Source organism: Pangasianodon hypophthalmus, chromosome 22 (genome assembly GCF_027358585.1).
Source record: "Pangasianodon hypophthalmus isolate fPanHyp1 chromosome 22, fPanHyp1.pri, whole genome shotgun sequence".
Taxonomy (NCBI): Eukaryota; Metazoa; Chordata; class Actinopteri; order Siluriformes; family Pangasiidae; genus Pangasianodon; species Pangasianodon hypophthalmus.
The window spans coordinates 2655619-2667754 of record NC_069731.1 but is presented as its reverse complement, the minus strand read 5'-3'; the positions used below and the strand labels follow the sequence as shown (position 1 = coordinate 2667754).

Genomic DNA, 12136 nt, shown 5'->3' with positions numbered 1-12136 from the left:
TGATGCGCTAATGTCAGCCTGGAAAGCGTCTTAACACAACCTTATGTCAACAAAAATCAGTGCCACGTCAACCAGACGTCAGATGACAACCAGACATGAAAGCAGTCTTTATGACAGCTGACACCAGTTGGAATAAGCCTTTATAAATGTTTGTTTAGGTTTGCATCGGTTTATTATTACAAGCTTATGAAGCTTTTATGTAGCACTATGAACACAGTGCACTGTGACTAGAGAAATGAATTCTTTTGTTAATCCAATGTGAACACTTCAGAAGATGAAAATACCATGAAAAATTGAAGTGTTACATGATTTTTTTATTGCCACTAGAGAAGCTGTGCCAAGCACAAATGGGAGGAAAGAAAAAACAAAGCCTCTTTTGCTTTTAGTAAAATTTAAGCAGGTCATAAGGCTTAAAAGTGTTACAAACTAACAATGTTTACAAAAAACAGCAATACATTAAAAGAAATATCTCTCATTGTTTCAGAGAATTTTCACACGGTAATTACCAAAAAGCTGCTTTTTATTTAATAAATTTTGTCAGCTAATTTAGTTTATATCTCAAACCTATTTTTTTAGCTGATCTTGCATGCCCTTGATGTAGAACTTGAGCTGTGTTAATCAAATAAAGTCAAATGTGGGTGTCTTAGTGGTGCTCCTTTATATTCTCAGTGCAGACATCTAATGCGAATGCTGAACCAGTAATGGGCTGAAATTAGTCACACTTTAATTATAGCTCATTACCTGATGCTGTGGAAGACTGGCAGCCCAAATGCGCCTGAAATTCCCATTGCAGAACGAAATCTCTGAGAGCAGAGGATATAATCGGGGGGAAAAGAACATAATTGCTAAGAGGGATTTTTGTGATGACAAGCTCATTTGTTTTTTTGGGGTATTTTTTTCACCCTAACATCTTGCACAGGGATAAATAAAGGTTTCCATGGAGCCTTTATGGAAACCTTGAAGTAGCATTATGAAAGAGCGAAAGCAAAACACAACAATATCGCCTGATTAAAGCATATATAGGGTTAGCCCTTTCTTGTATGCTTTTGATTTTGCCTATACCTAGCCAACCTAGCCAATATGACCTGATCATTCTTTTCTCACTTAAACATACTGTAGCAGCACACTGGACCCAAAACCAGATAAAAAGCAGAAAATCAGATTTAGAAAAGTATGTTTTTTCATTATATATTGTGTACATGACAGAAAATGGCAAAATATTCCAATAATTGCAACAAAGGTCCTGTGCACAGTTTGAGAACCAAAACACACATAAGATATATACACTGAACTTATTATATCTCCGTTTCTATGTGATCTATCAACACCAAAAAAAAAACATACCGAAGTTTCAAGCCACAACTTTCAACAAACCTTGGCCGTATTGCTTAGAATGAAGTCTTTTTTTTTTTTTTTTTTGCAACGTAGTTGGAAAAAAAATCACGAGTTTGATTGGCGACCTCAAAAAGTTAAAATGGAGTAATGTAATCAATAATACAATCAAATTCAACCCAGTGATAATGAAGAACAACTGAGAAAAATAAATACGCAACATGCTTTCTACATACTGCTAACACATCACCCTCCTCCTCCTCGTCCTCTTCACCCCTGATTTTTTTCCTTGTGGTTTCATTCATCTGTTCATACCAAGCCTCATTACTGCCGGGGTACGACCCCCTGTTCTGGCTTTATGAGGAAGCACATGGCTTCACAAATGTTACAACTAGCAGGTCGAAATGGCAAGAATAACAACCCGTTAGAGGTCTCGTCCCTTATCAAGGCTAAACAAGGCAATAATAATCACCGACTATGAAACTTAAAGGCATGAGACAAAGGATCTGTTTCTATGGCAGGGGTCTATAATCCAAGGTTAAAGCACAGGCTAATTAAATAAAAAACAAGGAAAGTGTTAAAAATATGACCTTAAAGTGTTATAAATATGACCAAAATATGGCTTTGCAAAAAGGATAAACAAGGAATTATATAAACATGCTGCCTTCAAATGAGCTCTTGTTCAAAAAGTTCCCAGATAAATGTCTCACTCTTGTGGTATTTAACATTTTAACATTTTTCTGCAGCTCTGATTTCACTCAGTGTGGATGTTTATCAATATGTCAGAATGGTTAGCGGTTGATGCTAAGTGTAATTACAGTGTAATTTCAGCTACACTGAGTCTTTTCTTAGTAATTTATCAACATAACTGAGGAAAATGTTGATGTTCCAGACGGTGTTGTGTTGTTGTTTAGTCAGCTAGCCAAGTCATTAGCCTTATTTTCAGCACAATGACAGCATGGAGTCTTTCAGGCGTATTTGCTTAGCCTAGGCTAGCAACATGGCTACAACCGCTTTAATAGTGAGGGTATTGTGTGTTTGCTTTCAAGTTTCATTTGAAAAAACATATTCATGTTTATATAGTGTCCTTACCAAAAATCAGAAATTGTAATATTTGTTCCAACAACAGGAGACATAGAGTCATTATTTATGCTATTTAGGTTTACTGTGACTAAAGAGTCTACCTTTTCAAACTCTCTATTCAGAAAAAGAAAATGTAAAACATACTGTATGATGCAGTTGTCTCTGGTCAGTTGTGTTGCATTTCTGCTGTAGAAATCACACATTTTTGCGAAGTTAATCTTATGTTCTGTAATATTGCTTAGTACTTCATTATATTCCAGATCACATTAAAGTAAAATGGTTCGATGATGCGTTACTCATACTGTTTTATTTCGTAAGGGTTTATTTATAAACCCTTATATATAATAAGGCTGTTAAGGGATTATATATATAATCAAATCGCTCCAATGTGCTACAGACCATTATCTTGATTTTTATTACTCCATTAGGATGTTGCTCCTGTCAGACTGTAACAAGCATTAGCTATTTTTGTTATAAGACAGCATATAACTGCATAATTGCTATCTGTTAAAAAATTATTTTTAAAAAATATATGTTAAAGAATTTCAGGGATTTTGAACATCAAAGTTAAAAAAAAAAAATAATAATTAGTAATGATGTAATATGTTGCAAGTATTTTTCAGCAGTAAAGTTTTTACCTTGTTTTGCTCCTTGTTTTGCTATCTTCAGTCACTTCTAGTGATTTTCAGAAAAAGTCACTATTTGAATTTGCCTAAGTAATAAAATTAATCAACACCTTCTGACCAATCAGAATTGAGAATTCAACAGCGCTGTGGCATAATGCAAAGTGGTGATATTCTCTTTGGAACACAGTGTTTAGATACGTGGTCCAAAACCAGGCAAAATGTTCTTTATAAGTTTCCTCAAAAACTCTTTTATCAAACACTAGCATTTAGAATACATCACAAAATATGGACAAGAATACTAATCAGAATGAATGTCTAAAGTGGAGCCAAATCTGAAGCTGACATAAACAGGGCATTTCTGTGACATTGAAGTATTAAATATTAAGTAAAAAGTTTTACAACAGTGCAATCAGACTGGTTCAAAGTCTTCAAAAACTCTGATAAGCCTGTGTTATCCATAACAGATCCACGCCTCGACGTGAAATCTGGCAGGATGGACTGGACCATGTAGAGTCACTGATCCAAGAGATGTTCGGCCATCCTTCCCGTCACAATCAAGGCTTCACTGGGAGATGCGAAATGTGTTAGCTTTCCTGCAGCTAATCTCTGCTAGAGCAAGCCAGAGCCAAGCCAAGCTTCACAAAATCGTTTCACTAACAACAAAGGGATTTTTTTCTTTCAAGTCTCTGGCCTCTCCCACTGTGTGACCGGAAGAGTATCAGACAGCGATTATTGAAAGTAACGGAAACCAGTGGTCCGCAAAAATGAGAAGAGACACAGCCTTGAGAGTGTGCAGACTTCACAGATGCAGCAGCTCCTGTAATTGAAGATTGAAATCAAACCCTGAGCTTGCACTGAAGCCAGCACTGCTATTTTTTCCTTTTCAGTACTGTTTTGTTGCTTGCCACTTCCCCATTTGGCACATCAAGTACACCAGCTTCCTACAGATCCTGCTAAGCAGCGAGTGGGCCGCATGACAAGGGGTCTCACGGGTCCACGACTGAGAATGGGCTTCGGAGACGCTGTCAAGTTATTCAACAATTACACACAGTGTGTTTCTGGTGTCGGGAGACAACTGTTTATGTTGGTGCTGAGCACAGCTACGGAACTGTAAATACTGAGCCTACACCAGAAAATTCTTTGCAATAATTTTAGTTTAGGCTTTCCATGGTTGGTGCACCTCACTTGGCGTGACTTCATTAATAGGGTCTGGGATAAGCAATGGCAATACTTTGCTAAACCTGAAGCTTGAGGGAGATGTGTGTTTCCCCGGTCTTGCCCTTCTCGTTTGACGAATCTGGGGTTGAGGCCCGGAGTGGCTGGCTATCGATCAAGCTCTGGATTGTCCTGTTGCCTGTCAGGTGAAGAGGTAATTCTGAATGACAGTGCTGCATTGCTTGACAAGTGCTTTGGTGGGGACTGGATGGCGTGTATACAATGGAATCTGACAGCTAGAGAGCTTTACAGGAAAGCAGGCCAAAGTTTTTCTCTTACTATTTCAGCAGGAAACTGGCTCCAACATTCCCGGTTTCTAGCGTTCAGGGGGAAACAATCATTACCTAAGCCACATACAGGAAGGATGGATAGACAGAACTTGGTTAAAGGATAATGATAGAATGACAATCACAGTTCTGGCTTGGAAGAAGTATGAGCTGTCAGAATCTAGACCTAGACATATGACCAAGAAAGAAATAAAATATCATTTATCTAACAAGCAGCATTGCCATCTCACACCTCACAATTCCAGGGTCCATGGTTCAATCCTTGCATGTTCTTTCCGTGTCCCGGGTTTCCTCCGGGTTTTCTAGTTTCCTCCCAACTCCCAAAAACATGCCATAGGTGGACTGGCTCCTTTAAATTAGGCCTAGGTGTGAAAGAAAGTGTGCATGGTGCCTTGCGATAGACTGGCATCCCATCCAGGGTGTTTTCCCATCTCACACCCAGTATTCCCAGGAGGCTCCGGCTCCACTGCAACTCTGAAGACGCGAAAAGCAGTTACTGAAGATGACTGAATGAATGAAATATCTAACAATAATGTTGATGCCACGTCTAACACAAAGCCAGGACACTACTCCTCCCGACCAGCAGAGGCCATGACTCTGGAATTCTCCGGAATTCCAACGCGCTTCAGGATGGCAAAGAACGTTCATTCAATGCGAAGTCTTGCCAAACGTTACAGTTGTGATAGTTCTGATCCTTGTTGTTCTCCTCTTCATTTATGCTGCGTTTGACCCTTACCCTGTTTTCTTGGTTTGTTCTCTGGATTATTCTCTGACCAAATTAGTGACTTTGATCTGGATTGTGATGTTGTTGGGATTTTCCATTTTAAAGTGCCTCTGTGCATGGATCCTAACACGCTGTCTCTCTCTTTATGCAGAGAAATTCTTCATCAAATTACAAAAGAAGAAAATGTTCTGAACAACCACCATTATATTTCCTACAAATTAGCATGTCTTAATGATCAGCTTTACAAAATGTCCATAATGGAGGATGTAAACATTTAATAACTTCCAGCTCCAGTTTGGCAAAAAAAAAAAAAAAAACAACAGATTGTCTCAGATGGTTGGAGAACATGAACCTCAGGCAGAGTGTATTAAATTTATGAGTGATATTAAAACTTCTCAGCATTGTGAGATGATGAAAAGACCAAAGCCTTCAGCATTTGAACAGCTTAATCATAGTTTGCTAGGACTTTTTTTCACATAAACAACTTTTCTAGACCATTTCTAATTACAAAACTTCTACAAGTCTGCAGAGTGAGACACTGTCCTGACAGAAAATATATGACTTCTACAGCACGTGACCTTATGTTAGCACTCAAAGGAAAATTTTACTTATGGATGGTGTTCATATGGCTACATAACCTCTACATAAGCCCTTCATGATAACTAACAGCACAAAAAACATTTATAAAGCCTTATTCCAACAGGTGCCAGCTGTCATAAAGACTGCTTATGTCACTTTACTTATGGGTGCTGTTCATAGGGCTACATGACACCTACATAATCCCTTCATGATAACTAAGCCTTATTCCAATAGGTCTCAACTGTCATAGACTGCTTACATCAACTATAATGTCAAGTTAACAGATTTGACATAAGGATGTTTTATGACACTGAATTTTTATGGCAAACGTGACAATCTAATGACAGGCTTATGAATATGTTATACAATTTGGGTTTCATTTTTGTGAAATGCTGTGATTGGCAGAGGTATGTACAGTATTTTTGGTTCAGTGAAATGACTCTGACATACCAGAAGTCCCCTGAGCTATAATGTCAGGTGTCATGATGCTCTAACGTACAGTAATTCAGCATGGACAGTGTCATATATGATATATGCAGGTTTACTGTATGAAGGTGTCATGTAGCATTATGAACACTGCCTTCAAGTCAATCATTGCATGATTTTAAATTTCATTACAGAAATTAGGCCAAGCCCATATTTGGACATATTTGTAAAAATTCATTATTCTTTTCCTTTTAATAAAACTTAAAATGGGTCTTATGGAAGGCTTATGAAGGTTTAAAGTAGCCATATGGACTCCACCCATAGGTACAATTGTACTGCAGAAATTATTCCAAATTTTAACATTTCATAATGAAAAATGAACAATTCTTCAGCACTAAATGAATCCTTTACTTCTTCACGATGTGAACATGGCATGCCAACAACCTCAAACACACAATACACAACTAACAGCTGTGAAAGAGACTCTGACAAGCATTCCAGCTGTTGTGTGATCACTCAGCCATCGATTAAATGAGCTCCTCTGCAAACATCTCAGCCACTTTTCTGAGTTCAGAGCTCCCATCGCTGCCACGGCGTCTGCTTGAGGTGGCGTACAATATGCAAATGACAGCATCACAAAGTGCAAGGAAACACTTTCATATGTACAGTATCATGAACTATAAATACAATTATATCATGTTATAATGCATTCACAAGGAATTATACATTGTTAAAATTATTTGTGAGAATGCATTACACTTATAGATCTCTTTATTATGCATTATGAATTGTCAGTATAATGCATTACAAATGGCATTCATAACACCATTTTTAATGTCATCAATATCAAAGATACTTTGATTGTAATTGTTATAGACGCTGCTTATAATGCGTTCTGATAGTAGTTAATAAATGCATTATAAACATGGCTACAAACTGTAATGCCTTTCCATAAATAATTATAACAATGTGTAAAATATCTTATTGATGTATTATGACATCTTATGAATATATTAATAGGTCATTATACATACGGCCTTTGTACAGCACGCTACAAACATACAGACACATTAGTTGAGTAGGACGTTACATGGAAATGTAAAGAATAGTGACACGTGGCTTACAACATGATTATAAGTTATCAGTGAATTATTTATGCCACATTATTAAAACTCGATGGGGCATTGATGAGATTGAACTCGATGAGGAGTTCATACATAAACCACTTACAAGGAATCATGGTAACACTTTCTATGAAGGTCATATTTATAATGAACTATGAATACATTCATACTATACTGTAAAGCATTCATAAGAAATTATACATATATACATATATATGTTGTTATACATATTTATGAAAATGCATTGCACTTTATAGCTATCTACATCATGCATTATGGATTGTTAACATGTTACTTTATAAGTAGTGTTCATAACGCATTATAACACCTGTCTTTATGGGTTTTTTGTTTGTGTGTTTTTTTTAACAAAATGGTGAAATCATACTACGAAAAGTTACAAGTTTACAACATGCTACAAAACTTTGCAAAAGCTTTCGTAAATTTAGTGATGATCTGTGTATAGGCTTGAAAAAAATTGTGAGAAATAAACATGGCCAATGACATTGATTTCATAAACGTTCGTGTTTAAAATGTCACTGTACTGTATTGTGTCTGTACAAATACAACTTATAAGATGTGTCTGTTAATAATCTGCACTCAGTAGGTTCTCACCTTGGTTATAATCTTTTTTTATAAACACCAAAGTGTTATAAAGTGTTATAAACACCATATATAATGCATTCAGTTAACAATTTAAAAATACATAATAAAACCTGGCTATGTACTCTAATACCTTGTCTTTATATATAGATATATATACTTACAGAGAATTCTAAGCCCAGTTATAGTGATTTATGAATTTGGGCTAGACTGATCTGTTAGTGCTAACGTAAAGGAGTCGTTGTAAATCTGTGAAAATAACCTCTGACAGATTGCATTGCTTCTGATGAAAAACGCAGGAGATGTTGAGGATGAGAGCCAGTCTGAGATCCAGGAAAACCACGTCAACGTTCACTAATATGGAGCAGGATAAAGGTCGGCCTCCTGCAGCGAGCCACCTAAAATTCCCAGCAGGTCTATTATGCAGAGAGTTAATACTGGCATGCAAGTGCAGAGGATAACAGAGAAGGAACTACTTCTCCGCATGGAGCTCGAGGCCGTGTAAGGTACTACGAGTACATACAGGTCCATTTGGGTCATCTGTGATTAAATTTCTTTATCGCGCATGGCTTCGATGTGCGACCGAGTCTAACGGCAATTCAACTCGTGTGAACCATTTGGTTTCTGATGAGCTGAAGTATGTGTTAAATAAAAGATGCTTCAAAACAACATCAAAGCACCTTCTGCTCTTAAAGGTGCTGATCAGCATGCAGAAACCAGAGCGAAATATTTGGCTGCTTGACCCAGTCTTTTTCAGGTCCCTCTTCAAGCTTTTTCTTTTTTGAAAAAAAAAGTAAAAATGGATGCCAGGCTAATAGAGCATGTCATTTCGGGCATGTTTTTATATTCCTTGCTTTTTGTTTCAGTAGACAAATGCAATAGGAAATGGAAAATCACAGCATGCGCATCTGCCCTGGTACAGCAGTAAATATAAATAGTGCATGTGTGCACTGTGCCTTCATGATGCCAATTTAACACAGCATTTCCATGAAAGCTCTCCCTGAGGAGAAGAAGAAGAGGAGGAAGGACGTGGCTTTAACCAGCACAGACCAGCCACGATTCCACCAATCTGCCCTTCGGATAAAAGGCAAGCAGATCACGAGCTAAATCTGAGATGATCGCCTGTGCAGGAAAGAAAAAAAAAAGACAGAGGGGCAAACCAGCCATGGGGCTAAGCAGCTCTACAATAAATAGAAAGAGTTTTTTTTTATAAAAAAAAAAAAAAAACTTGGCAGAGGAGACTTTTTTAGAAGCTTCGACAGTGAGAACTCTGAAGAATTGCTGTGTAGAAGTCGAAAGTAACTGCATTTCTGTCATACAAGATACTGTATATATAGAGACAACACACAAACCATCAAAATGGCTGCTATGGCCGTTCAGGCAGTTCCATAATTCCGGACATTTTTTTCCTCCCATTTTCTCCCTAATTTTGGTCCAATTCCCACCTCACCATCCGGCTCTCCCCTGTCATACATTTGGGGACGGTTAGGGCAAAGGGCAATGAAACACACTCGGAGAAAAGCGCTATCCGCCCTCTTCCTCATACATGAGCTCATGATTGGCTATTGATGCTATGATTGACAGGAGAGAGAGAGAGTACGATGACTGTGGCACTTTTGAGATTTTTCGGACTGCACCATTCATGAACTGACATTTTAAGTGCAAGCCACTGCCTGTGTTTCGACCCCAAGTTGGAGCAGTAAAAAAAAATTCTTTGAGTATCCCACCTATGTCTTACTTTCTTCATGCCTGAGGCTGTGTGCACCAAGAGTTCAGTATGTCTGATTAAGTGTAAAAGCTGTTTTTGGATCATCGGGCCACCTGAAACAGTTGTCTAGGGTTCACTATGTGAAAGTGATCCACTCAGGATCTCAACATCAAATGACATGATTGATTGAACTTCCTTTTTACTTATTTTATTTCCTGCTTCAGGTTTCACAGTGGTAGAAAAGGGGATCTTGAGGTCTTCAGAGGAGACTGAATGTCTTCTGAAACGCTCTTCCACAGAGAAAGTGCCAAAGGTTGAATTATTTTAGTGTATAATCAAGCAGCCTTGATTCAAAAATCAGAAAGAATAATAACAAACAAACCTGCGATGTTCATCAATCCCCCAAAACTGATTAGTATTCGGGCAGGTCAAGTGTGTAAGCACCCTGAAAGGAGCACAAATGGTGGAGTCTTATTAAATGTATCGTTTTGAACCTTGGTTTATAAGTGAACCCTGGCGAATTTGCCTGTCGTCGCTGACATTTTTTTTCTCTTTAAAGTAATTGCTTTTTAACACCCTACTTTTAAATGACCCTCCAACAACCTGCTGTGAGCTTTCTCTCCTCAAAGTGCCCTGCGTAGGCTTCATCACTTCATAATGGACTGCTAGTTTACTTCCAGAAGCCTCCTGTTAACCTCCTGCTCTGAAAAAAAAGCTCTAGCGAAATGTCTGTCGGCGAATTTTTATGACAGAGGTGTTTACGATTTCTCAGTAATATGACAAGATGCTTTTATTATTATTATTATTATTATTATTATTATTATTATTATTATTACTATTATTATTATCTTCAAGAGAGAAGAAAAACAGATGCTGGTGAGGGAAAGACTGTTTATAGCTGATGTAATGTCAGTGATACCAGGAAATAACTTGTTTCACAACGTTAAATGTAACTATAAATGGATGGATTCATCATTCCACCCTGCTGTTGATTATTTTCCTATAACAGCATGACACATAGTGGTTAACTAACTTACACAGCATTGATCATTTGCAATGAATGTTCTGGTATGACTTATTTTACAGGCTTTTTTGTTTCACTCACTTTCCACTTCAGCTGCCTGGAAAAAGCAGTGAACTATATAAGAACTGCACTGAGGAGGAGGAGGATTAGGTCTCTGCTATTTCATACAGAATAAATCCCTGATACACAGTTTTGAGCAGCTGGGATACTTGGTCATATATTTGCGCATCATTTGCCATTTCCAGAAAGCCAGTTAAGAAACACTTAAGCTCTCCACAAATGAAATATAGCTGGCCATCATTAAATAAAGGCTTTTCTCTGATATGTGAGGTTTCAATTTCCATTTCCATTTAACAGAAGCTTATCAGAAGTGTATGAAATCCTATACCACACAGTATTAAGCACGAGGTTTAAGCCCCAAATCAAGCACCCAACCCTGGCTCTCGGGCAAATCTCGAGAGAGCTATGTATAATATAATCTGCTCACTAGAAACACTATATGCAGGAACATGCAGGATCTTACGTTACACTGAAAACATCCAAACATCCGCTTTTCCCATATCAGTTCATAATTACACAAGCAGATCGATAAATACGTAAACAGACACTTAAAGACAAACTGAAATCAGAACTGTTCTTTTTATTTTTTTTTAACTTTGTTTTACGTCAGATTGAGCATTCAAAAGACAAAATACTTCTGCTACTAAAGCGCAGCGACTTTTTCTCTCTTCGAAACAGCTACTGATTTTTGATGACACTGTGCACTCACAGGATCGACCAAAAAGATATAATTAATCATTTCATATCAGGTGACTTCAACAGCGAGACTAAAGTTTGCAGACATCTCTGAGTTTTCACTCTGTGATAGTTGGGTGTGCTGGAGGGGGTGTGACCTGACAGGATTGTCAATCATTAAACACTTTGATTCACTGATTTTTCTCTGGAGGCATTTAAAATGGGCTGTGGTTTTCATCCTTCTAAATAAGACCCTCTGATTGGCTGAGTCAGGTTTAGAAACACATCTAACCCATCATCACTAATGACGGGAGACCACGGAGACAGATATGTCTAATGTCAGTGTGGGCGGGGCACCAGGTGGCAAGAAAACCATATATATATATATATATATATAAATGCACACACACACACACACACAATACTCACAATACTGTGCAAAAGTATTAGGCACATGCACAGAAATGATGCCTTCAAAAATAATGAAATTAAGTGTTTCCATTATTAAAAAAAATACTATAAAGAGCAGTAAACAGTAATAAATGAAACAAAGTCAATATTTGTTGTGACGACCGTTTGCATTAAAAAAAATAAATTGTAGTCTCAGGTACTATTTGTGCAGTTTTATAAGGAAATTAGCAGGTAAATTTCAGAACAAGCCATGGTTCTTACT

At 37.5% G+C, this 12136-nt stretch overlaps 1 protein-coding gene across 1 annotated transcript in view; it reads right to left on the bottom strand.

The window, feature by feature from the left end:
- LOC113533066 (thrombospondin type-1 domain-containing protein 7A) overlaps positions 1-12136 on the bottom strand; it is a 108931-nt gene that overhangs the window by 62450 nt on the left and 34345 nt on the right. The window lies entirely within an intron of this gene.